General features: G+C 44.8%; 1 protein-coding gene across 1 annotated transcript in view; it reads right to left on the reverse strand.

Moving 5' to 3' along the window:
• The window catches only part of PLEKHA5 (pleckstrin homology domain containing A5), a 907,516-nt gene that overhangs the window by 427,288 nt on the left and 454,166 nt on the right, over nt 1-26,062 (reverse strand). The gene's annotated exons all lie outside the window — the stretch shown is intronic.

The raw sequence follows: 26,062 nt of genomic DNA on the forward strand, positions 1-26,062 counted from the left end.
AACTGCCTGAAAATTTTGTTTACATACCACATCACTGTGGTACTTAGCTGTAAACACCTTGAGAAGTCCTGGAGACAAAAGAGGATGAAAAGCCTGAAGCACCAGCAGAAAATCTCTCATCTCTGACAATGATGTGATCTTTCTGTTGAGGAGGCGACCACACCCTATGCACCTTTAGGGAGCCAAAAAGCTGCTCCCCATCCCACATCTGAAGCATTTGTGAACAGCTCCCGAGAGGGAAGAGGGGGATAAAAAGAGAGCTCTGGATTTAGAGACCACTCTGGATCCACCAGTGAAGTTCCTTCTTGAGGCAAGGCAAAACAGAACTACAAATTCTAGGGGATGCGCATGTTGAAGCCACACTGACTTCAGAAACCACTGAGACATTCTCATGGGGAGTTTGGCCAGAGGGAGCATAGATATGGTGGATGCCATGAACCCCACAGCTCACAGAAATTCCCTTGCTGCTATACAGGCCATAGGAAGAAGAGTTTGAAAGAAAGAAATGAGTGTTAAGGCCTTGGAAGGATTTAGGGATGTCAGCAAACACACAGTCTTTATCATGTGCCCCAGAAACACATGGTCTTGAGGTGGAGTTAGAGAAGACTTTTTAAAGTTTATCATGAACCTGAGGCTTTGCAAAAGAGAAATGGCAAAGTGAAGATTTTGTAACAGGATCTCTGGAGAGGATGCCGGAGATAAAAGAGAATCCTGCAAAAGTAATCACAGGAGCGAAGCATTTGACGAATACCCTTGGGGCAGTATAAAGGCCAAAGGGCAATGCAGAAAACTGAAAATGCCAGGAAGCAACAGAGAAATGTAAAAACTTCCTGAAAAGGGGATGGATTGGGATACGGATATAAGCATTGTTGAGATCCAGAGGCACCATACAAGCCTGAGAAAGCAAAAGAGGAAACAAAGTCAGAGGGGACAATATTCAAAAGGAGGGCACCTTCAGAAAAGTGTTTAGTTGAGACAGGTCTAGAATTGGTCTCCATGTAACCTCTTTTCTGGGTACTAAAAACATCCTGGAGTAAAACCCACTCCCCCTGTGGGACACAAGCACCTTCTGAATAGTACCCCAAGTCAAAAGGTCCAGAAGCACCTCTGGAAAGGAGGAGAGTTGTTCCTGACTGAGGAACTCCCATAAAAAGGGAATGGGATTTCCAAACCATGAAATACACCTGGCAATTAATGGACAGAATCCAGGAATCCGGAATAATCTGTAGCCAAACAGGGGGGGGGGGAGTTAGTGGGGAAGAAGAGAAACGTGGTTGTGAAGAATATGATAGACAGACATTACCAGGTTTATTCAGAAAAGAAGACTTCTGAGGCACTGAAGTCTGAGTAGCCTTAGCAAAAGGAGCCTACTTGTCATTTTTTTTTTACTCTTAGGGGAGGACGACATTGCCTGCGAACAAAGGCTGGCTTATTGGGGGTAGGTTCTCTGAAATATTAGGCACAGGAGAAAAACACATGTTAAAGTTCCCGTAAAGCCTTGCCCTTATCCTGATGGGACTTAAACATAGCAGCAGCAGCTTCACCAAACAAGTGTTTATTATCCAGAGGGCCATCCATCAATTTAGCCTTATCATCATCAGGCAAAGGTTGAAAATGAAGCCAAGAATAATTTCACTAACCCAAAAGCAGCAGCCCTAGAAGAAGCATCTGCTGCATCATAACTACACTTGACAGAATGATGAGCCACCTGGGAGGAAGTCCCTAACAGGGAAAGGGCAGAAGTTTTGCCTATAGGGTCTGGAAGAGCAGCAATAACCTCACAGGCCTGGGATAGGAGAACCAACAAATACCTATACATATGGGTCTGATAATTAATAGCCCTAAAAACCAAGGTAACCTGTATAAACCTTGATGCCTAGCCTTTCCATGGTCCTGATCTCTTTATCAGAGGGCAGTAACTCAGGAGAAGGAAGCAATTGAGAGGGCTTATCAAAGACTACAGACACCACTGAAGGGTCATCAGAAGGACACACACAAGAATTTACAGTCCTCAGACACCCTACAGAATCTATCAGGTTTCTTGGGAGCAGGGAGCTGAGAGTCTGGAGCCTTAGAAGCGCTGAAAATGCATCCAACAAGGCAGCCAGAACATATGGAACAGCAGAAGGTTAAGGTGAATCCATCTGCAGCAACTCGTAATACTTTTTACGTACCTCACAAACCTGAGCACAATCCTACTTGAACTCCATCACCCTGGAGATCATGTCCCCAAAAGAAATCTCTTCAAAGGGAGTATCAGTACTGGTAGATTCCTTTTCCTCTGATCCATAGTTCAAAGGAGAGGGAATCTGAGAAGAGTAAGCAAGGGATTCCTTATCCAAATCCAGCTCCTCAGAGGAATCCTGTTCCCTGGGTATTTTTAGGCGAATAGAGGTTAGAACAGAAACTTCACAAGGAGGTTTCAATGTCATCAAAGCACTAAACAAACCTTGAGTGAAGGAGTGCCATTCACTTTGTTGATCCTTAGGAGCAGGAGTAATATGTTTAGGTTTTGCTTTTTCTTCAATGGTATGTCCATCTTATAAAATTTTGAAGGCTCTGACACAAGACAGCATTCAATAATGGTAGTAGGGACTTCTTCTCTGACTAATATTTGAGGTAAACCCCTAAGCCCCTTGGAGATGATCAGCCATGGTTCCCCCTTGAAGTCCGAAACAGACATCTGCAAAACCTCCTCGGATGTGCTTAAAGTCAGATCCCCATCCGCCTCCAACACGGTGACTGCAGGGGAATCCAACCATAAAGACGAGTAAACCTCTGGGCATTCATTCACCTCGGCAGACACATCCAGAGGCTGAACAGCAGAAGATTCCGGCTTAGGCTTCCTGGCCTCCTCCTCCTTCACTGACGGCTGTCTCTCAGAGCGGGAAGTTTTATCCATTGTGTCTTTCACAAGAAGCTTAAGACACTGGTTTTCAAAATAGAGTGCCAAAAGAGAAAGTCTACTACGAAAAGTTTTTAAGTATAAAGGCCTGACAGATGAAACAGAATGTAGGGTCGTGCGAGCATTTACCCTTCTTGGATGGCATGAAACCCCACAAGCAACAATAAAAAAAAAAGTTAAATAGAACCCTACTGCGGCACTTCTCTGCAACGGCTTGGTGAACCAGCAATGGAATGGGCTTTCAGACTGATAATCAAGCGATGGCGTTTGGAGTGGCAATACAAAATTTCTGAAGATGGTACGTCCGAAAGTCACTTCTATGCCCTAACACTATGCAAAGAGCACACATGTGAAGTACAGCGTACCTTAATGCAACTTAAAAGCTTTGGTATACTGGCCTGATTTTGGGCTACTCTTGGCAGGGGATCCCTAACGTAATGAATACTGCAACAGTGAAATGGAAGGATGTCAATTTAAACTAGCATTTTCAACACAGATGTGCACAAGTTTAGAGACAGGAAAATAGCCTTGTTATGACAGTCAGAGGAAAGAGCCAAAAAGAAGTGCAAAGAAACAAAATTTGGAGAAATATTTTCTTTATTAAGAGATGGGGATAGCAGCAACCTATGACGAAAGTGCAAAAAAATAAGTCATGTACTCACCATAACGTCCCATGTTTGTTGTCCATCTCGCCATTCATTCTTAAATGGATGGGTTCGGAGCCCAATACTCGACTCCGACTTGGCCGAATACACAGCTGCAAGTCTTGAACTTGGCTCGTGGTAGGTAGGTATCCCATGATGCAGTGGAGCAACTCTCCAGATCTTGTTTGCTGCTAACTTACTAATGGGTAACGTAAGTAAATATTATACATATATATACATATATATATACACATATATATATATATATATATATATATATATATATATATATATACACATATATATACATATACATATATATATATATATATATATATATTAGGACCTCTAGGAGTTCTTGAATGGGGGAAGGAGGGAAGGTTTGTAAGAATGAATGAGATGGACAACAAACATAGAACATTACGGTGAGTACATAACCTCTTTATGTTGTTGCTCTACCTCGCCTTTATTCTTACATGGATGGGACAGAGTTCCTAGCACCTTTTCCCCAGGTGGCTCACGAGAGTACACCTTTAAGCACAGTGGACCCAATGGAGGCCCTGTCCCTGGAGCCAAATCCACTTTGTAATTAGTGATAAATGTATGAGGATTGGCCCACGTAGCTGCAGCACAAATGCTGTCAATAGAAATTCTGGACAGAAAAGCAAATGATGTAGCTAGTGCTCTAGTTGAATGACCCCTAACTTTGAATGGTAGCTCTCTATTATTGGAGGTATAGATAAAGGTGATACAATTCGAGAGCCAGTTAGAAAGGGTAACTTTAGAAACCGGCATACCCTTTTTTGCCTCAGAAAAGGAGATGAATAATTGGGTCAGATTTTCTGAAATCTTTTGCCTTATGCAAACAGAATCTGAGTTGTCTGTGCACGTCCAACTGATAGATTTTATATTCTGCCTTGTTGCTGTGGTTAGGGAAAAACACTGGAAGTTCAATGGATTGATTAATATTGGCTTGAGAGCAGACCTTGGGTATAAAGGACGGATTAGTCGTAACGATACCCTGTCCTTGTGAAAAATCAGATATGGCAGTTTGATAGATAACACTTGCAACTATGAGACCCTTCTAGCAGATGTCACAGCAAGCAGAAAAATGGTCTTTCAGGAAAGAAATTTGAGGTCCGAAGATGAAGAAGGTTCAAACGGTGGCAATGCAAGTTGAGATAGGACAAATTTTAAATCCCAAGGGGGAAGGAGTTCCTTAAAGGGAGGTCTCAATAAGGAGGAGCCTTTCAAAAAAACTTTACACAAATTTAGTTAGAAGGGTCATCAATGTGGACATTTGAAATTGCAGCCAGCTGTACTCTAATGGTTGCTGCAGCCGAACCTTGCTGGAAGAGTTCTGTCAGGAATTCTAGAATGGATTGAATAGGTGCAGAAAAAGGGTCAATGTTTCTATTTTGAGCCCAGAAAGAAAATCTTTTCCATTTGCTAGAATATAGTCTTCTAGTAGAAGCTTTATGAGAGGACATCAAAATGTGTTTAACTGTTGGAGTGAAATTTTGAAGCCTGACTAAATTGGGAAGTGGAGCAGCCACGCTGTCAATTTGGGGGTGTGGAGAGGATGAAGTGCACCTGACATATGTGTCAGCAGGTCTGGAACTGGGTCCAGAGACCAAGGCTTCTCCTGAACATGAGGCCAAAGGAAGGGAAACTAAATCTGAGGAGGCCAGTATGGGGCAATGAGAATCATCTTGCTTCCCAAGGGCTGTGCTTTCTGAATGACTCTGAGTATGAGGGGAAACGGAGGAAAGGCATAAAGCAGTCCCAAAGGCCAATCATGTATAAGTGCGTCTCTCGGTGTCTCCCCAGCAGGGGAATTAGGGTAAAGTAGCTGCTGCACTTGGCATCCATGGGAGTGTCAAAAAGATCACAGCAAGGCTGACCCCATTTCCGGAAGATCTTTTCCACTATGTTTTGGTTCAGAGACCACTCGTGAGGCATCAGAATTGCCCTGCTCAGCTTGTCTGCTATCACATTGGACTTCTCCGGGATGTGCATTCCTACTAGAAAGCACCTGGAAGAAATTTCCCATTGCCAAACTCTGAGGACCTTGCGATAGAGAGGATAAGATTTGGTTCCCCCTTGCTTGTTTATGTACCAAACCACCGACATATTGTATGACTGTATAGCAAACGTCCCTACAGGAAGAGAGTCGTGGAGTGCTTGCAACGCCAGAAGCACTGTTCTCATCTCTAGGACATTTATGTGCAAGTGGGCCTCATGTTCCTGCCATATACCTTCGACCTCAAATAATGCCCCCACCCCCAATCTGGGAATCGTCCGTGGTCACTGTAGCAACTGGCTGCCGAGGAACAAAGGGTCAACCCAATGGTCACATGGCTGGACTGAATCCACCACCCTACGCCCTTTTTGCATGACTGCGATATTCTGATGAGGTGAGACATAGGGAGCTCTTGAAGTGACCATTGGGAGAACAAAAGCCATTGAAGGATTCTCATGTGCATTCTGGCGAGGGGAACTAGTGTTATGGTGGAAGCCACTGTTACTAAATGTTTCAGAACTACATTTGCTTTTATCTTGTCCTTGGGAAGAACATGAAGTACTGGTTGCCTGTGGGCTGGGAAGAAGGTGAAGTACTGGTTGCCTGTGGGCTGAAATTCTGTCTGCTAGAAGATGTGCCATCAAGGAAACAGTGTCTAGATCTGTGCCTATAAAGGTAATATGCTGACAGGGCAAAAAGGCAGATTTTTGTAAGTTGACTTATGCCTAACTGAGTACAAATTTCCAAAGTAACATCCCTGGCTTGCTGGAGTAAATGCTTGGTGGTGGCAGTTAGGAGCCAGTCGTCGAGATATGGAAACACTTGGAATCCCAGATGCCTCAAGTGAGCTGTGACTACTGTCATACATTTGGTGAATACTCTGGGGGCTGTAGTGAGACCAAAGGGCAGAGCATGGAACTGATAATGACTGTCTCCCAGCTGGAAGCATAAATGACTCCTCGATGCTCTGTCCATTTTTATGTGGTAGTATGCATCTTGGAAGTCTATTAAGCACATCCAATCGTCTTTCACTAAGAAGGGAAGTATTGAATGCAGTGTCACCATTCGGAACTTTAACTTCTTGACAGTTTCATTTAACTTGCTTGGTCTAATATGGGTCTCCAGTCCCCTGTTCTTTTTGGCACCAAAAAGAATCTTGAGTAAGTTCCGAATCCTGTTTGGTCTGTGGGAACTTCCTGGATGACTTTTTTGTCCAGCAACATTTGGATTTCTACAGTGGCTTGCTCCCTTAGATTGGGTGGAACATCCGGGATTGTTCTGATTTGTGGGACAGGGTGGCAAAAGGGAATGGAATATCCTCTGGATATTATTCTTAGTACCCACTTGTCTCTTGTGATACTTTGCCAGGCTTCTGGGTACAAAGAGAAACATCCCCTGACTGCCTCCAGAGTAGAGCAGTAGGGCCTCCTTTCAGGAGCGCTGATAGGAACATCCGCGAAAGGAATCATGGTCGCCCTGGTTTTGCGAACCCCCTCTGCCTCTAGGACGTCTACCATTATCATTTCCCCCTCTGCCACTGGGGAAGGCTTCACCTCGTGCATCTTGGAAAGCTCCCTGGGATCTTTTGAACCACATTTTCCCACTCTTCTAACCTTTGGGATAAGGTCTTGAAGGTACAGAAAAATGTACTCCAACGGCAAAAAGAGTTTTCCCTTCCTGCTCGCATCTGGTGAGTGTGTCCTTTATTTTGGGTCCAAAGAGTGAGGAACCATCAAAGGAGGTGTTAGTAAAGGTAGATTTAAAGGGGGTCTGCAAAATTGCACAAGCACATCCAGAAGTGTCACCTCAGGGAAACTCCTGAACCCGCTGCACTGCTCGCTCCATCCACTCCGTAAGATATCAGCCTCATGGAGGAGTTGACTATGGAATTTAAGGTGGATAGCTGGGAAGAGACCTTCTCATTCACCCCGCACCTAATGTACCTTGTAAAGTATCTCCTAGTTCTTTCAGGAGAGCTCTTTGTAGCCTTGTAAAGTGAGTTAGGTAGTTCAGAGATCATAGTGTAAAATCGCTGATGAAAAGACACGCTTCCTGTATCTGTCCATCTTTCAAGAATCTTTGTTCGGAGGATGGACAGATGAGGATGTCTTTGAGAGTTCCATCTTGGTGGCTACTGCCACCACCATAGCATCTACAGGTACACCCTTTGTGAGAAAATCCTTTCTGGTAGGGACTGACAAAAACTTGTTTGGCCTCCGGGGGACTGGTTCCATTGTGTCAGGTGACTCCCACGTCTTTAGACTGACCAAATCCATTAGTTCGTTGAAAGGTGGAGACACCCATGAAACTGAAGGTTGAGATCCAAAGGCCTTCAGGTACACTCACTCCTCCTCAGAAGGGGTGATGACCTTCCAGCCGCCTCTCTGCTTTAGGATCTCTAGGATATCTGCAAATGGGGTACCACCAGAGGACGACCGTGGAGACCCTTCCGACTCCTTGAGGTCAGTGTTTGTAGTGACAGACTCATCCGGGGAGTCTATATGCTTCCTCTTGCAAGTTCTTTTCCAAGGCGGCTCCTCAGAAGGGTATTCTGGGGGAGGCCTCGGAAGAGAGGGCTTCACCCAGTGAGGGATCCTGAGGCTCTGGATCTCTGCTGTCCTGTGGATGGGGTGGTACCAAGACAGCACCCAGTGCCTTAGGGGGCCGAATCCTGGTATCCTTATGCAGAGCTGTAGGGATAGACAGCACAGTCCTAATCAGCTCGAAAGCAGACCCCATCAGCTCCGAAGATGTCCCCGGGTCCAAGGAGACAAAGGACGACCCCGGACCCAGGGAGATCGGCTCCGAGGCTGATGTAGAAGCTCAGCTCACCCGAGCTGACGCTCCAAGGGGTAGACTCTGCACCAAAGTTCGGGCCTGAGCGTCCCCCTCAGGGCCGGCCGGAGAACTTCGGCTCCCAGGCCCTCCGGACGGTGCCCAAAGTGTCGGAGCAAATGTGGCTCCATGATCACCGAAGGGGGTCCCAGAACCAACAATTCTACAGTAAGTGGTACCAGGCACTCTGGCTCTGAAGGTCCAGCTTGGCACGGAGGAGGGACAACTGTGGATGTAATGGCTTTAGAAGGCTCCGAGACCTGATGGGTCAGAGCAGAGAACAATCTGGCTAGCGGTGGCTATTTCAAGATCCTGCGCACCACCCGCTCCACATCATCATCAGATAGGCTCCTAGTGGACCTGGAGGATAGAAAAGGAGAACGAGAACTCTCCAAAATGGGAGATCTCACAGTAGGGGAGACCGGTGAAATGTCAATGGACCGGCTCTGAGACATGCCATCTTGCAGCTGCGAGGACCTTGGAGCTGAAGAACCAGGCTTGTCGATAATAACCTCCAACAGATCCGAGGGCTATGGAGCCGAGGAGGTAGGTGTCTTAGAAATTTGAGAAAATTTTAGCTAATAAAGTGAAAAAAGACAAAACTTAGCCATGGCCAAGAAGAGCACATCCAACCTTGTAAAGCAGTAAACTAGATCTGGAGAATTGCACCACTGCATCATGGGATACCTACCTGCCACGAGCCAAGTTTGAGACTTCCAGCTGTGTATTCGGCCGAGTCGGTGCCAAGGATCAGCTCTGAACCCATCCATGTAAGAATGAAGGCGAGATAGGACAACATAACATCACATTGTTTCATCAAGCAGAAAATGACTCAAAACACTTGGCTTTATTTTGCACCACAGCACATACAGCCTACTGCTGACTGGACCTGTTTCTGTGTGTTAATTTGTAAAAACAAAGCTTCCTTAGTTAACTAAATCCTTTGCAATTTTCTAATTAAGCTAATGATCTCAAGTGTTTTCTGTGGTCTTAAAACTCTGCCTTACATTTATGATGCAAGTGCAAGGGATTTGTGGGGATGAGCCCTACTAATGTACATGCAACTGCAACTGTATGTTCCATGCTGTCTGCATTATGTTTAATTTTGTAATCAACAGGAAGTACACATCATTTAACGAAGGTTCCATCACACTGGTCAAAATTCTGAGGACCCTGGAAGGCAGCCCATCTAATATGTGTGTGTCTATTTACCCTTATTATAGCCAGTTCCCTTGCAGTCTCTTCCTTCTCTATTTTGGAGTCTGTCAACTCCAAAGTCTTCTCATTCTCACTTTCCCTTAGCTCCATGTCACCAAAGCACCCTGTTCTCCTTTTAGGATACAAAGACTAAGGAAAAAGAAGTTATGTTTTACCATAATGTTCCATCTATGTTATTTATTTTCTTTCATTCATCACTGATGGGTTCGGTTCCTAGCCCTCGGAACCGAGTCAGCATATTACCAAGCTCGCGCCACTCAAAAACTCAAGTTATGCTTCTATCCACAATGCCCTTCTCCCTGTTACCTCAGATCGAGTTTGCCCATGATAAACCAGAAAAGCAGAGACCCATTCTGTGCAAATGCCCTAAGACACCACTTTGGAACCAAAGTATCCCCAAGGAGCCTTTGGAGGGGGAAGGAGGGTGGGAAGTGATGAATGAAAGATGACGAACAACACAGATGGAACATTATGGTAAGACATAACTTCTTTATCTGATGTTGTTAATCTTCTTTCCATTTATCAGTGATGGGACAGACTCACAAGCTACCTTGAGACACAGGGGCAGCCTTTATGGAAGAACATTCCTGAGTACCATTGAGCTGAAGTGAAGGCAGCTCTCGCTCTGGAGACCACATCCAATTTGTAATGATTGATGAAAGTGTGGAGTTTAGCCAAAGTGGCTGCTGCACAAATGTCATCCATAGAAGCACCGGAGTGAAAAGCTATAGATGTCGCCACAGATCTAGTGGAATCGGCTTTAACCTGTGGCATAGGTTCTTTAGTGGAAGAATAGGAGAAGTGTATGCAGTCCCTTGGCCATTTCGATAAAGTAACCTTGGATACAGAATTTTCCAGTCTAGGTCCAGAAAAAGAAATGAAAGGTTGGTCAGACTTGCGTATAATTTTGGTTCTGTCTAAATAGAATCTAAGTTGTTGTGTACAGCCAAGGAATGTAGGCAGTACTCTCCTTTATTAGAAAAATTCGGAAAGAACACTGGTAGGTCAATGAACTGATTGATGGAGAAGTCAGAAACAACCTTGGGGAGGAAAGATGGATTCATCCAGAGTGATACTCTGTCCTTGTGAAAGACCAAATCGGGTCTTCTGATGCACAATGCCTGTAGCTCTGAAACCCACCTGGCTGAAGTAATGGCTACCAAGAACAAAAATTTCCAAGACAAGAATTTCAGGTCACACTTCACCGCGGGTTCAATGGGCGGTTGAGTCAGAGACTGTAGAACTAACGTGAGGTTCCATGGCTCTATAGGCTGTCTGACTGGGGGCCTGATGTGTGAAACTCCTTTGAGAAAGGTTTTACATAAACGTAGTGTGAGGAGAGGTGTACCATCCGCCCATTATGGTAATTTAAAATTGCAGCCAAATGTACTCTTATGGTAGAGGCTGCAGCACCCTCTTCAAAAAACGTAGACAAGTATTGCAAAACCGCCATGACCGGAGCCGAATACAGATCTAGCATGTTATCCTTTGACCAGACAGGGAACAGTTTCTATTTGTCCTGACACAGTCTTCTGGTGGATGGTTTATGAGAGGCCAGGATAATATCCTGAACAGGTAGGTGAGATCAGCCTGCCTGGCAATTAACGGAAGTGGGGAAACCAAGCTGTCACTTTGAGACTGGACAGATTCAGGTGGCTCAACCCTTGGGGGTGAGCAATCAGGTCTTGAAGAGGGTCCAGAATCCACTGCGGGTATACCAGATTGAGGCCGAAAGACGGGGAACCAAACTTGCTGAGGTCAAAACGGGGCTATGAGGATTACTTTGCATTTCAACCGATGAGCTCTCTTTAAGAACTGTGGAATCAGAGGAATGGGGGGATAAGCATAAAGAAGTCCCGTGGGCCAATCGTGAATCAGAGCATCTCTTTGGGGGGGGGGGGGTAGGGCAAAATAGCTGTTGCACTTGTTCAGTGGAGAGGAGAAAAATTCACAGCACGGCTGGCCCTAGTGGCTGAAAATGTCCGCCACACCTGGATTGAGGGACCACTCATGGGGCAGAAAACATCTGCTCAACTTTTCAACTTTTTTTTTTCCCTGTGGTTCGTTTTAAAATCTTTTGTTTCATGTTTAGTGGTTCTGATATACATCTGCTCAATTTGTCTGCAATCACGTTGGAGCTCTCCGGGATATGCGTTGCTATCAGAAAGTGGTTGGAAGCTATTGCCCACTGCCAAATCCTCATGGCCTCTCGACACAAGGGGTAGGACTTGGTTCCTCCTTGCTTGTTGATGAGCCAGACTACTGACATTGTCTGACTGAATTGCAATTGTCCCAGAAGGAATAACCGGATGGAATGCCTGTAATGCTAACAGCACCGTTCTCAGTTCTAGAACAGTGATATGCAGGTTGGCCTCCAATGTGGACCATGTGCCTTGGACTGTCTTTCCCCGGAAATGGTCGCCCCACTCAATCAGGGAAGCATCCGTGATCACAATAGCCTTGGGCTGAGAGGACTGGAATGGGCAGCTTCAAAGTTCTGTGTCTGGACTCATCCACCAAAGAAGGTCCTGTTTACAGGAGTTGGTTATCTGGACCTGGGAATACAAGGGGTGATGATTCGGGAACCACCGAGAAAGAAGCAGCCATTGGAGAATTCGCATGTGCAGCTTGGCAAGAGGCACTATCGGGATTGAAGCTGCCATGGATCCTAGGGCCTGAAGAACCTCTCTTACTGAGACTTTGTTTTGACAGAGTGTCACCTGGAGCTGAAGCCTCTGGAGTCTGTAAGCTGGGAGCAACACCAGACAGGATCGGGTGTTGAAGACTGTTCCGATGAATTCTACCTGCTGGGTAGGGACCAGGTTTGACTTCTCCCAGTGCACAGTTATCCCCAAATTTCTGCCAGAGAAAGTGTGTATTGTAGGGTTGTTACCAGAAGACACTTGGTGGGGGCGGTGAGGAGCCAATCATCTAAATATGGAAACACCTGGAATCCTTGCAGTCTCAAGTGAGCTGTAACCACTGCCATGCACTTTGTGAACACTCTAGGGGCTGTAGAGAGACCCAACAGCAGGGCATGAAACTGGTAATAATTGGCTCCTAGCCAGAAGTGAAGCAGACTCCTGGAGCTCTTGTCCATTTTGATGTGGTAATACACATCCCGGAGATCTATCAAGCACGTCCAATCACCCTGCCTCAGAAAAGGGAGAATGGACTGAATCATGACCATCAGGAATCTGGTTTGGATGACAGACTTGCTCAAGCTGCTGAGATCCAGAATGGGTCTCCAGTCCCCTGTCTTTTTTGGCGCCAAAAAGAAACTGGAGTAAAATCCGGACCTGCACTGGTCTGGTGGGACTGGTTGGATGACTTTTTTGGTATAGCTTTTTTTTATTTCTGAAGCTGCCTCTTCCCTTTGACTGGGTGGAATGTTGGGAAGTTTTATTGGAAGTTTTGGATACGAAATAAGGGGAATGGTGCAACCTCTGGCAATTATACTCTGCACCCATCGATCGGTGGTAATAGAGTGCCAGGCAGCTTTGTGCAGAGGGAAACGCGCAAAGAGGCACAGTGGTGCAGCAGTAACATTGTCGCCTCACAGCAAGAGGTTCTCCAGTTCGATTCTCGGATGGGGTGCCTTCTGTGTGGAGTCTGCATGTCCTCCCTGCATCGTGCGAGTTTCCTCTGGGTACTCCGGTTTCCTCCCACATCACAAAGACATGCTTCCTGAGGATTTCTCCCCAGGCATCCGCTGAAAATTGGCTTTGTTCCAAGTCGGACTTTCCCCAGTTAGCAAATGTTAAATAAAATAAATAAATAAAACAACCCCCGACTGCTTCTAGAGGTAAGCAATCGAGCAGCTCTTCAGGAGCACTGGTAAGACTGTCCAGAGAAAGAGTCTCTGGAGCCTTGGTTATGTGGACCCACCTCTGCCTCTATAGGGGCATCTTCTGGAAGTGTTACCCCCTCTGCCTCTGGGGGTATCACCATGTGCGGCCAAGAAATGACCCAGAGATTTTTTTGGGCCACATCTTCCCACTCCTCTGGTTCCTGGAAAAGGAAAGCTGAGGGTTGGAAAAATGAAGGCCTACGGCAGACAGGGTCTTGCTGTCCTGTTCACACCTGGCTAGCGTGTCCTTCACTTTGGAATCAAAAAGGGAAGATGCTTCGATGGGAGCACTCAGAAAGGAAGATGAAGGGATCCGCTAGGTCACAAATGTGCATCCTGGCATGACGCCTCATAACTATGCCTAAACCCGCAGCTCTTGCTGCCCCTTCAGTTGCATATGAAAGCAACCTCATGAACGAGTTGGAGATAAGATTCCAAGGTAGCAAGGCAACTTTGATCCATACCTCGTCAGATACCTGTCCTGCAAGTGTTTCAGAGAGTTCTGAGATCAAGTCTCTTTGGAGCCTAGTAAAAAGTGCCAAATAGTTTAGGGACTGAATGGCAAAGGTTGTTGATGCAAAGACTCACTTCCCCAATTTGTCCACAGCCCGGGACTCCCTGTTGGGTGGATGGACAGCATGACTTTCTTCAGCCAGATCCTTTTTAGTGACCACCACCATAGTGTCAACTGGTAGCCCTCTGGACCAATGTGGGTTCTCCTCAGGAAAGAACTTTGTCAGGTTTCTGAGGGATCACCTTAATAGAGTCAGGGTTCTTCCACGCGCGTTGCACTATGAGCTGGACTAGCTCATCCACAGGCAGGTTCACCCACAAGGTAGATGGCCGGGCATGGAAAGCCTGCAGGAACACTGACTCCCTCAAAAAAGGGTTGGAGGGCTTCCAGTCACCCCTCTGCTTTAACCTTTCAAGGATGTTTCCAAAGGAGACATCAGGGGGCGACTGTGGGGACACTTCACCATCATCATAATCCATGTCTTCTGTTAGAGACTCCTCAGGTGAGTCAACGTGCTTCCTTTTGCATGATCTCTTCTGTGAGGGCTCCTCAGTGGGGGCTTCAGAGGAGGACTCGAGGGGTGAAAACTTTGGTTCTGATGTAGTCATAACACTTCCGGAAAAGAGAGTCTCCTCCATCACATGGAAAGCTGGCCTGCTCAAAGAGCGATGTCAGCCCGGAACCAAGAAGGACAACCTCAGAACTGGGGTCACACAACGCTCCATCGAACCCGCTCTCGAGGATGGAGACTCAAGCAGGATCAGCACAGACGAGGTTACCAGCACAGAGGACAGACCCAAAATGACCACACAGAATCATGCCCTGAACCAAGGACCAAAGGGACAGACCTGGAGCCTCAGTGAGGTCCACTAGCTGAGACAGCGGGGTTCAGAGAAGGACATCTGAGCAGAAGGCTTTGGAACTGGGATGGCCGAAGGAGGAGTATAGGATGGAGTCCGTGGAGAGGTCAACCCAAGTCCTGCCGGAGGATGGGTCTTGGAAGGCATGGGTATCCCCCTGGCTGCCAACAGCTGATCCACAAGACGCACCACATCAAGTTCTGAAAGGCTCCTGGTGGATCTAGTGGATACTCCGGATGAGGAGTCATGTATGCCAGCACCAATGTCTCAAGTTTAGAGAGAGGAAGTAGTGGGGTCAAATCCAGTGTTGTTGTAATACAGCTTGGTGCCAAAGGGGCACTCAGACCTAAAATGGGAGGTTCAATCATAAGTGCAGGAAAAAGGCATCGAAGGCGTGCACTGTGCCGAAATGGACACAGGTGCCAAGGTTGTAGCAGGTGAGGTCTATATTCCATGCCAGAGGCAGAATTGGAGCTGGCGATGAAGCTGGCACTGATACAGCAATAGTCGAAGTACTCGGAGCAGACGAGGACGGTGCCGAGGAGGCAGATTTACGCTCCGAGGATAACATTTTAATTTTAGGTTTCACAGACTTACCCTAGTCACTTGAGGGTGAAGAGGGAAAGTACAGTTGTGTACACTTACCATAAATGTAGATGTTCGAGTGTATTCACTGTTGCAGTCATTACATTTGGGTAATCTGCTGGCAGGTTGCCCTCAGTCGGCCGGAATAACAAAGTCTTGGGTCCTGCGCCGGATGCTGTCTCTTCTTCCACGATGTCAGGTCATCAGGGGTATAAAACATGCAGCCAACACCATTTTAATCAGTTCTGTCTTGCCCCAGATGTCAGGTGCCCCCCAAATGGGGGCTGGCGGGTGGGTAACCCGAACTGCAACAGTGAATACACTCGAACATCTACATTTATGATAAGTGTACACAACCATACTATGTTCTTCGTGTTTCACTGTTGCAGTTATTACATTTGGGTAGAATCCCAAAGCTATGGTTGGGAGGATGGAATTATACAGCATTTGGAGCAGCTATAAGGTCCTGCAGGACAGCAGTGGCAAAGCCTGCTCAAATATACATGTAATTTAGAACACAAAAAATATACCTCAAACTAAAAGAAAATACACCAAAAAGGCTTTTGAGCATAGTAAAAGAAAGAAGAGGTATAATAAGAGAGAAAAAGGGGGCTGGCGGGGTGGATAACCCGGACTGCAACAGTGAATACACTCGAACATCTACACTTATGGTAAGTGTACACAACTGTACTATGTTCTTCATGTTTCACTGTTGCAGTCATTACATTTGGGTAGAATTACAAAGCTATGGTTGGGAGGATGGAATTATATAGCATTAGGAGCAGCTATAAGGCCCTGCAGGACAGCAGTGGCAAAGCCTGCTCTGGATTTAGAGAAGAGAGGTAAATGGTAATGTTTGGTGAACGTATGAACTGAGCCCAAGTAGCAGCATCTAGAATGTCTCTGGTAGGAACTCCTTTGAGAAAAGTTGCAGAAGTAGATGCAGCCCTGGTGGAATGGGATCTGATCCCCTTGCGGACAGGTTTACCATGGTGCATGTAGCAGAAACAAATACAATGGTTGGTTTATCCATTTTGAAATAGTCTGCTTTGAAATAGCCTTTCCCTCTGCACCTGCAGCAAATGCCACCAGTAATTGCTCAGAATTTCTTAGAGATTTTGTCCTGTTCAAGTAGAATCTTAGTTGTTTGTGTACATCCAGTGAATGCAGAATCTGCTCCCCCTTGTTCTGTGGACTTGGGGAAAAAAGTTGGCAGATGAATGGTCTGATTAAGAGCCACACTGGATACTACCTTAGGCATAAAGGATGGATTGGTCCTGAGGGCCACCCTGTCTGGATAAAAGATAATGAAAGGCTCCACTGCCATGAGGGCCTGTAGTTCTGAAATCCTTCTAGCTAAAATGACTGCTAAAAGAAAAGCTGTCTTCCAAGAGAGAAATTTTATGTCTGCAGTAGCAGCTGATTCAAAAGGAGGTAGGGTGAGTTTTCCCAGCACAAAGTTGAGGTCCCGTGCAGGAGTTGGTGCTCTCCTGGGAGGTCTCAAATATTTGGCCCCTCTGAGGTACTGCTTTAGCAGGGGATGAGAAAAGAGAGGAGGCTCTGTGTTGTAATGAGCCGAAATGGCAGAAGCATGGATTTTTTTAGAAGAAAAAGATAGGCCCTTATGAAGCATCTCAGTTAAATATTGCAGAATCTGAGGAATATTGGGCATTGCTGTGTTTATTCCTTGTGCTTAGTTCCAGGCACAGAATCTTTTCCATTTATCAGCATAAGATTTTCTAGTACTAGGCCTTCTTGTCTCCAAAATGACATCCATCACAGGTGTACTGAGAGATGCGACTGGTAAAATTAGTTGATTAGCCATACTGCAAGATTCAGAGTTTGGAGCTGAGTGTGCAGAGTTTGACAGTTCTGCTGAGACAGTAGATAAGGTGTCTGAGGCAGGTACCACGGAGGAAGGTGTGACATATTGCGTAGGAGCCTGTACCAGTGTTGGCGAAGCCAGTCTGGCGCAATCAGAATCATTTTCTGTTTTTCCTGTCTGACTTTTAGTAAAACCTTGGAGAGCAGGGGCAGAGGGGGAAAGGCATATACTGATAGGTTTTTCCAGCTGAAGGATAGAGCATCCACTTTCCAAGCTTTTTTGTGATGGATTCTTGTGCAGAATTTGTCCAACTGATAGTTTTGGGGAGAGGCAAAAAGATCTATGTCCGGGCTCCCCCATTTTTGTGTCAACATGCTGAAGATTCGTGAATCCAGTTTCCATTCGTGTGGGTCCATAAGTTTTCTGCTTAGTTCGTCTGCCAGAGTATTTTGCTTTCCTGGCAGGAATTGAGCTTGTAGACATATTTGGTAAGTCAAGGCTGTGTTCCGCAAGGCCATGGCTAGTCTACAAAGGGGGTAGGAGTGGGTGCCCCCCTGCTTGTTTATGTACCACGTAACTGTGGTGTTGTCCGTCTTTATTAGCAGTTGTCCTGGATGAAGAAAGTCCTTGAAGGCTGTCAGAGCATTCTGTACAGCTAGCATTTCTTTCTGGTTGATATGCAAGTGCATTTGATTTGGGCTCCATGTGCCCCAAATGCATCTCCCTGCCAGATGCCCCCCAAGCATAATCTGATGCGTCTGTAGTCAGGGTCTGGGTGGCAGGGGGTGGAATGAATGACAGTCCCTTGTTTTGGTGACAGGCCTCTGCCCACCACAGGAACTCCTGTTGCAGGCAAGGAATCATTGTTTCCAGGCTGTGACAATGTTGACTCCATAAGTTTTTTAGGTATCATTGAAGTTTCCTCATATGCAGTCTTGCATATGGAATTAGTAGGATGCAGGAAGCCATGAACCCCAAGTCCTGCAGAATTTGTCTTGCAGATAGCTGGGTTTTTGTGGCCACTTGTTTGAAGTACGTTATCAACTGAATTTGTTTGCTTGGCATGAGGTAAGCCATCTGGGCAGTTGTGTTCACGCTTGCACCCAGGAATGTAATTATTTGAGAGGGTACCAGTTGTGATTTCTTTTCGTTTATGGTGTACCCTAGGCATGTTAGAAGCCTTTTTACAAATGCCAGATGATGTAGAAGAGTGTCCTTGTTTTCTGCCTGAATTAGACAATTGTCCAGATAAGGATAAATTTGAATATTTCTTTGCAAAATGCAATTACTCATGCCAGGCACTTTGTGAAGACCCTGGGCACAGTAGATAAGCCAAAGGGCAGTGCAGAGAACTGGTAATGCAAATAGCCTGCTTTGAAGTAGAGGTATCTTCTGCAAGATTCCCTGATTGGGATATGCAGGTAAGCCTCTTTTAAGTCTAGAGTTACCAATGAGGCATCCTTGGCCAGCATAGGCAGTAAATGTTGTAGAGTCAGCATCTTGCATTTTGGAATGTTCAGGAAAGTATTTAGAATGGATAAGTCCGGAATTGGATGCCATGATTTGTCTTTTCTGGGTACCAGGAAAAGTCTTGAATAAAAGCCTTGTCCTTTTTCCTTTTATGGTACTGGTTGAATAGCCACCATATCCATGAGGGACATTACTTGTTTCTGGGCCTCTGCCCACTGATTTGGAGGCAGATCTGGCCATCCGTTTGGAATTGGCAAAGTGTGGAAATGAAATCTGTATCCCTGGGATACTATATTTAAAACCCACTTATCCTGGGTAATTAGATGCCAATTTTGTGCATGAAGTGCTAGTTTTCCCCCCAAAGGGGCTGCCATGAGATAAGTGCTTGGAAATGGCAGAGGAAAGTCATTGAGACTGTTTACCATAGGGGACTGCCTTGCTACTTCCAGATTTGGAGGTGGAGGCACCCTATTGTTTCGTTCTGTAAGTTCCTTGTGACTGAAACCTGGAGCCTTTGGAGTGTCTGGGTTTGACCTGAGCGGCTCTGTTGGATACTGGAAAGGACCAATTCTTAGTAGGCCAGTGCCTACTGAACATGGGTGGCTGCACTTGTAGGAAATCTTTTACAATTTGCATAGATTTAGCTTGGTCTTCCATCTTTTTCAAAACTTCTTCTGCCTTATTACCAAATAGACTGTCCTGTTGTAAAGGGGCATCCAACAATTTTGCTTTAACATGATCAGGCAGATCTTGCTCCTTGAGCCAAGCATACCTTCTTATCACAGATCCAGTTACGGCAGTTCTGCAAGAGGCCTCCAAGGAATCAAAACCACATTGCAAAGTATGCTTACCAACTTGTTCAGCTAAATGCAATAAATCCTGTAACTCTATTTTCCACACAGTCCGAAATCAACATCATTTTCTGTTTCAGTAAGCCCATGACATGCTGTTGATATTTAAGCATATGAAATTGACAGTTTAAAGCTCTGATTGCCAGGGTTGCAGACGTGTAAACCTTCTTACCCCATCTATCCAGCGCCCCGGAGTCTCTATCAGAAGGGTAGGATTTTTAGCAGTAGAAGCCTTAACACCCTTGGGACCTTGAGAAATTGTTTCAGGGTCAGCAGTAGGGTTTTTAAAAAAGAAACTTGTGGGAGTCTGGAACTCTAATATTTGTCTGGCTTACTAGGAGCCAGAGGCAGGGAATCAGGAGCCATGCTGGATTCTGAGAAAACATAATCAACAATGTCTAAAACTGGAGGTAAAGCCAAATGCCTATGCTGAGGAAGGAGGAAATCCCCAAGCCTCTTTTTGGATTCTGAGAAATCCTGACTCTCCCAATGAAAATGTTCCCTTAAGGTATGCAAAGTTTCTCCAAAAGAAAAATCCTCAGGAGGAGAAGCAGAAGGGATGGATTCTTCTGCATCAAAGTCCTCATAAGGTGGAATAGAAAATTCCTGATTAGAAGAGGAATCAGAAGAAATGGATAATCAGTGCCTTGCCTAGGCCTCTTAGCAGGAGGGGGTTGAGAACCCCCGATCAAGTTAATTAAATCCTCAGCCATTTTGATCATTTGTTTTTTAGGCATAGGGACCTGAACATGTGGCCCATGCATCAGTTTTTTAGCCATAGAAGTTGGTTTTGACCTTGTTTTTGATGATGGCATCGGTTTAATATACAAATCTTTAGGCCTGAAAATACCCTCAGAAGCCGGTGCCTGCTCAGTGGCTCCAGACCCATCTAAGGGAGAGACATCCGTGGGTTCAATACTTGAAGTGTCTCGCGGCATACAGGACTCCGAATGGGTCTCGGTAGAGGCCTGCGAATCAAAAGTAGCGGGCATCAGGGGCTGCGACAGTCCCTCACTGAGTACCGGCAAACTGGCTTAGGTGAAGCCTCGTCGTTGGTTATGGACCTCAACGGTCTGTCTTTTTCTTTGCGTTTTTTGTGAATTCTGGTAGTCGGATTGCTAACCGACTACATTTCTAGTTAGTTAAATCTTGAGCCAAAATGTTTAGAAGCAAAAATATACCGACGCTTAATAGTGCGTTGGTTAAACTTAGCACAAAACCGACAGCAAGTCACGTTGTGGTCAGGGACTAGACAAGGAATACAGTACAAATGAAAATCCTTATGAGGTATTTGCTTCCCACAAGTAATACAATTATTAACTTTTACTGACATCGGTAAGGAGCAAGAAAAAGTTTTCCCAACGGGGGAATTCGCTTTAGTTTGAAGACTTCAGTTCTGAAACTCGAAAATGAAAATTTCAGGAGTCGGCCAACCGGCACTTACGAACTGCTTCTGCTTCGGGCACCATGCGGCAAGAAGACTGATTAAAATGGCATCGGCTGCATGTTTTATACCCCTGATGACCTGACATCATGTAAGAATAGACAGCAACTGACACAGGAACTAAGACTTTGTTATTCAGGCCGACTGAGGGCAAGCTGCCAGCAGATTACCCAAATGTAGTGACTGCAACAGTGAAACACGAAGAACATCTGATTGGGGCCTTTTCTTAACTTTCATAGGAGGGGTTGAGACCTCCATCGCAGAAAGGGCCTCTGAAAAGGGAGATTTAAGCAGTCCCTTCAGAATTAGTTTATTCTTGCGCTCGTTCAGAGTGCATTGGCTGAAACTTTGGCAAATCCCACAGGGAGGCTGCACCAAAAAGTGGGGTGCCCCAAGCAATAAACACAATCATTGTGAGAGCCACTATTAGGTAGTTTACCATTACAGAAGGTACAGTGTTTGAAACCTGAAGTACCCTTCTTATCCGACATCTTGAGAAGTAAACAAAATAATTCAAAACTTCAGGAAAAAAAGAAAACTCTAATTTCCTAAGTCAGAAAAGATTTAAACACATGCAGAATATATCAACAAACCCAATATCAAAACACACCAACTAGAGTAGAAAGAACAGGGAAGGAATACCAGCGATGGTATTTAAGGAATACCACAAGGATAAGAGAAAGGGCCATATCAGCAATAGCACTGAAAAAAGGTTACCAAAGGGTAGAAAAAGGGGGAAATATATCTAGAACTACTGTAGGTCAACAGGAAAGGGACTATAACTCACAAATTTTAAGAAACAAAAGTTTTTCACACAAAATATCAAAAAGGTTTCCACTTAGCTGAGAGCTTGGCTGAAACGCGGGTTTACGGCTATGCGGCAAACGAGATCTGAGGTAACAAGGGCATTGTGGGTAGAAGCTTAGCTCAATAGTTTTTGGTTGGTGCAAGCTTGGTAATAGGTTGACTCTGTTCTGAGGGCTTGGAACCGATCCCATCAGTGATCAATGGAAAGAAGATTAACTACATTAGATCAGTATTTACTTAGCACCTCTGCTTTTCATGGTCTTCAGTGATATCCCTTCAGTTTTTATTCAGGCTGGCCAGGCCAGGCGTGTCATCTTCCCTCTTTTTACAATGTCTTTTGATCCTCTTTTACCAACTCCTTGCCCTCTACTGTTTCAATGCCCTTTTGCCTGTCTTCCTGTATTGTGCCTCTTCCACTTTACCTGCCTCTCTCTTCTGCTAGAACGTAGCCCTCCCCATAGTGTTCTGTTTTTGCCTTTTTGCAAATTCTAGTAAACAGCCTTAAATAGTTCATCTCTAACCCATTCTCTCAGTATATTCATCCCCCTAAATGTGCTTCACATTGATTGAATCCTGCAGGCTTACAACTCAGGAAAAGCTATGTTCCACTTCATAACTTTAGCACCAATTGCATAGGGTGCTGGCATATCTCATCAAGGCCCAAAATTTCTATCAATCCCCCAAATCCCTTCCTTTCTTGCAGCTTGGGATTGCTCAACCTGCAACAGGGTGGCAATGTGCTTGGACTTCCTCCAATGGCTATAATCCTCCATTTCTTACACCACATTATTTTCTCCCTCTTAATCTCTTATCCCCTTCTCAATTGTGTAGATGAGAGGTCAACTCAGAGAATCAGTCTGCCGGCAGTCCTCTCTTTTATACTACTGCAAAAACCGCTAAAAGCCGAAACTCTAAGACCGCTAGATTTATTTAAATGCTGAATAAACACATTTTTCGTCCAACACAAATGGTTAGACTTCATCAGAACAAAGGCAAAAGACTGTCAGTTAAAATTCAAAGTCCCAGATATAAATTCCCTGCCAAATGATGTAATAACACTGATCATTCTTAAAGATATATACCCTTACAAGGCTCTAAACCAATTTTATATTAAAATAAATCAAACTGAACTTTGCCTTGTTACAAATTAATAGCAACAACCATACATCAATAAACCGAAGCTAAAGTGAATGCATGAACCAAACTACGGTCCAAACATGTGACCTATTTAGATAAATACAAACATATTATTAAAATGTAAAATGTTAAGAACATATTAAAAACATATTGAAAACAAACAAAAATCTCTTCTAACCTATGTTTTATGCCTAAATATGTGAACTTGTTAAATATATGCATACTACATACATATGTTAAAATCTATGCATTTGATAAACTCCAATAGGCTGCACGTATGTAGACAATCTGAACAATTTCAATAAAATAAAGCATCTACACTCCAATGCATTTTATTACTACTATCCATAATTTCTAGTAATGAAAATATTTCATCTATTCAAGCTTAAATAAACATATTAGGGAGCACTTCTCATTCAAGCCTGGGTTCATATATGCGTTAAGCCTGATTTGCCAAACTCCTCCATTTTTTTCTAATAAAACACCAAAAGGACCCCCCCTCACATCCTGCATAACCTGATCAATGACTTTAAATCGAAATTTGTGGTTAGGGTAACTCAAGATGTGCCTTGCAAGGACATTTTCTTCTTTCTGCAAGTTGATACTTCTGAGGTGCTCATACACCCTAGCACTCAGTCTGCGCTCTGTCTTCCCTATATAAAAGGATGGACAACCCTGACAAGTCGCTACATATAGAACTCCTTTCGAGATGCAACTGAATTTACCTTTAGTGTATAATCTAAACCCATTAATTTCAATGCTCCCTCCTAATTCCATTAGGTGGCAATATGAACAATTTCCACATTGCATCATACCTCTACTGAATCCGCGGTGGTGGTGCTGCGGTAGACGTTGTCCCGTTCGATTCTCAGCTAGAGCGTCTACTGTGGAGACATGCGTGAATGGGCGTGCCTTCATTGAAGGTTGTGCGTTAGGGCCGGCAACTCAGCACGTAAAAATCAACTGCCAATCATTAGCGGACCGGAGTTCCGCTGTGGCGACCCCTAACTGGGAAAAGCCGAAGGACACAACAACATCATACCTCTATTACTTGTCAGGGGATTTTTTTGTTGTTTTTTATGCAGCAATTCTTTAAAACTCAATCCCCTTCTCCAAACTACTTTTGGTGATGCTTAGCACCAGTTGCATAGGGTGCTGGCACATCTCATCAAGGCCCAAAATTTCTATCAATCCTCCAAATCCCTTCCTTTCTTGCAGCTTGGGATTACTCAACCTGCAACAGGGTGGCAATATGCTTGGACATCCTCCAATGGCTATAATCCTCCATTTCTTACACCACACTATTTTCTCCCTCAATCTCTTATCCCCTTCTCAATTGTGTGGATGAGAGGTCAACTCAGAGAATCAGTCTGCTGGCACTCCTCTCTTTTATGTATCTTAAACATAAAGGCCGTTTTTACCCTATGTTCTGACCACTCTTCACAGGGTATTTTCCCCCCTCAATTCTCTATATGACCTCACACATAGCTATTCTTACACAGAACTCTCTACTTCCCTCCCCTCACTGCTATTCCTAAAACAGCAGATACATTTATGTCAACAGCTATCTACAAAAACACCCTATTTTGTGGTTCTTGGCTCAGTTCAACTCTACCAATCAACTTTCAGGAAAATTCCAGCTGCTCCCCCACTTGGTGTGCACATCTGTTCAAACACTTTTCAGTCACATCATGAGCTAGGTGTAAAAGCAAGCTCATCTAGAACCCACTGCTCACCTCTAGTCACTACTGGGCACCATCTACCAAATCAAGAAATAACAAAGATTTTACATTTACACTCCTAATGCTAACAAGCATTATACAAGTGCATACCATACAGAGAAATCCAACAGTGGAGGCAGGATTGCGTATATATTTCCCATTAAAAGGGAACCGAGGGAGAGAACATTTGAACCACCACAGAAGATGTTTGATGTTAGATATAAAATATATGACTTCACTATTTCAGATTACGTGGTAGAGGGTTCTATGATGGCTCTTTAGCTGGTGAATGTTAAGCAGTAAAGACAACTATGAAAGAGCTGAAAAGGCTAAGTCCTTCAGTTCTGTCTTCCAAAGGAGATAAACAGTAATGATGCATGAAGGTATGCACTGAAGATCAGATAGCAGTGGTGAAAATATCTGCAGTGAAACTTTACTAAAGTGTGGTTAAGGCAGCAACTCCTTTAATGGACTGGACTCTGACTGTGGCATTTACCAGTGAATGGAGTTGCTATTTAGGCAGGCAACACGTGTAGATCCATCTGTAAGGCTAAGAAAAGTGCATACAACATTTTGGTAAAGACTTTGGGCAATGAATACCTGGCAATATGTACAATAACAGCAATGCCCACCCACAATAGATGTTGTGAAGGCATCTGAAACCCATACTGGGAAGGAATCCGTCTTACTTCATGACAAGAAAGAGGAGGAAGTAAAATCTCTGACCCTGTACCAGAGTTGAGATGGCCTCACTGTTTAAGACACCCTTCAGCAATAGAGTTTAGGCTTGCCTAAAGAGAATCAATGAAATGAATTGGCTCATGGAGGACAACCGAACCTCTTGACAGAGCCTTTATGATGGTTCCTCAATTAAAGGCAAATTGTGAAACCCCAAATGAGTGGACCCAAACCAGAATTACAACTGCTGCAGTGTAGTCAGTGAGATTTTCCTTTTGAATGGGTTCACTGGCACAGTAGGGGTGGGAGGGTGAGGTACTGTGCGTGATACTTTAGTTACTCCTCCCCTTCCTCCATGAAGTGGGCATCCAAGATGCTTTTTGCATCCCTTGCAGACATGCACTAAAGCCTATGGCTCCATCCAAAGCATTTTGACAAACTTATAGATAGTGGACTATTCCAGAACCTCATTAGGAGGCAGTTGGACCTTTTATCAGCCTGGAACTCAGGAACTTAGGCGAGACAGGAACTCAGACAGTCGGCCGAATCCTCTGCATCCAATGAGATCCAACCACATCTATTCAAAGCTTTAGAGTCCTCATCAGGCAACAGGGTGGCAAAATGATGTGAACTCTGAAGCATATGTTAGGCCAGAGGAATCACACAGGAAATGGCATATTGTTATACCCACTTCA

The sequence above is a fragment of the Protopterus annectens genome, chromosome 11.part0 (assembly GCF_019279795.1).
Source record: "Protopterus annectens isolate FY-2018-M chromosome 11.part0, PAN1.0, whole genome shotgun sequence".
Classification (NCBI taxonomy): Eukaryota; Metazoa; Chordata; order Ceratodontiformes; family Protopteridae; genus Protopterus; species Protopterus annectens.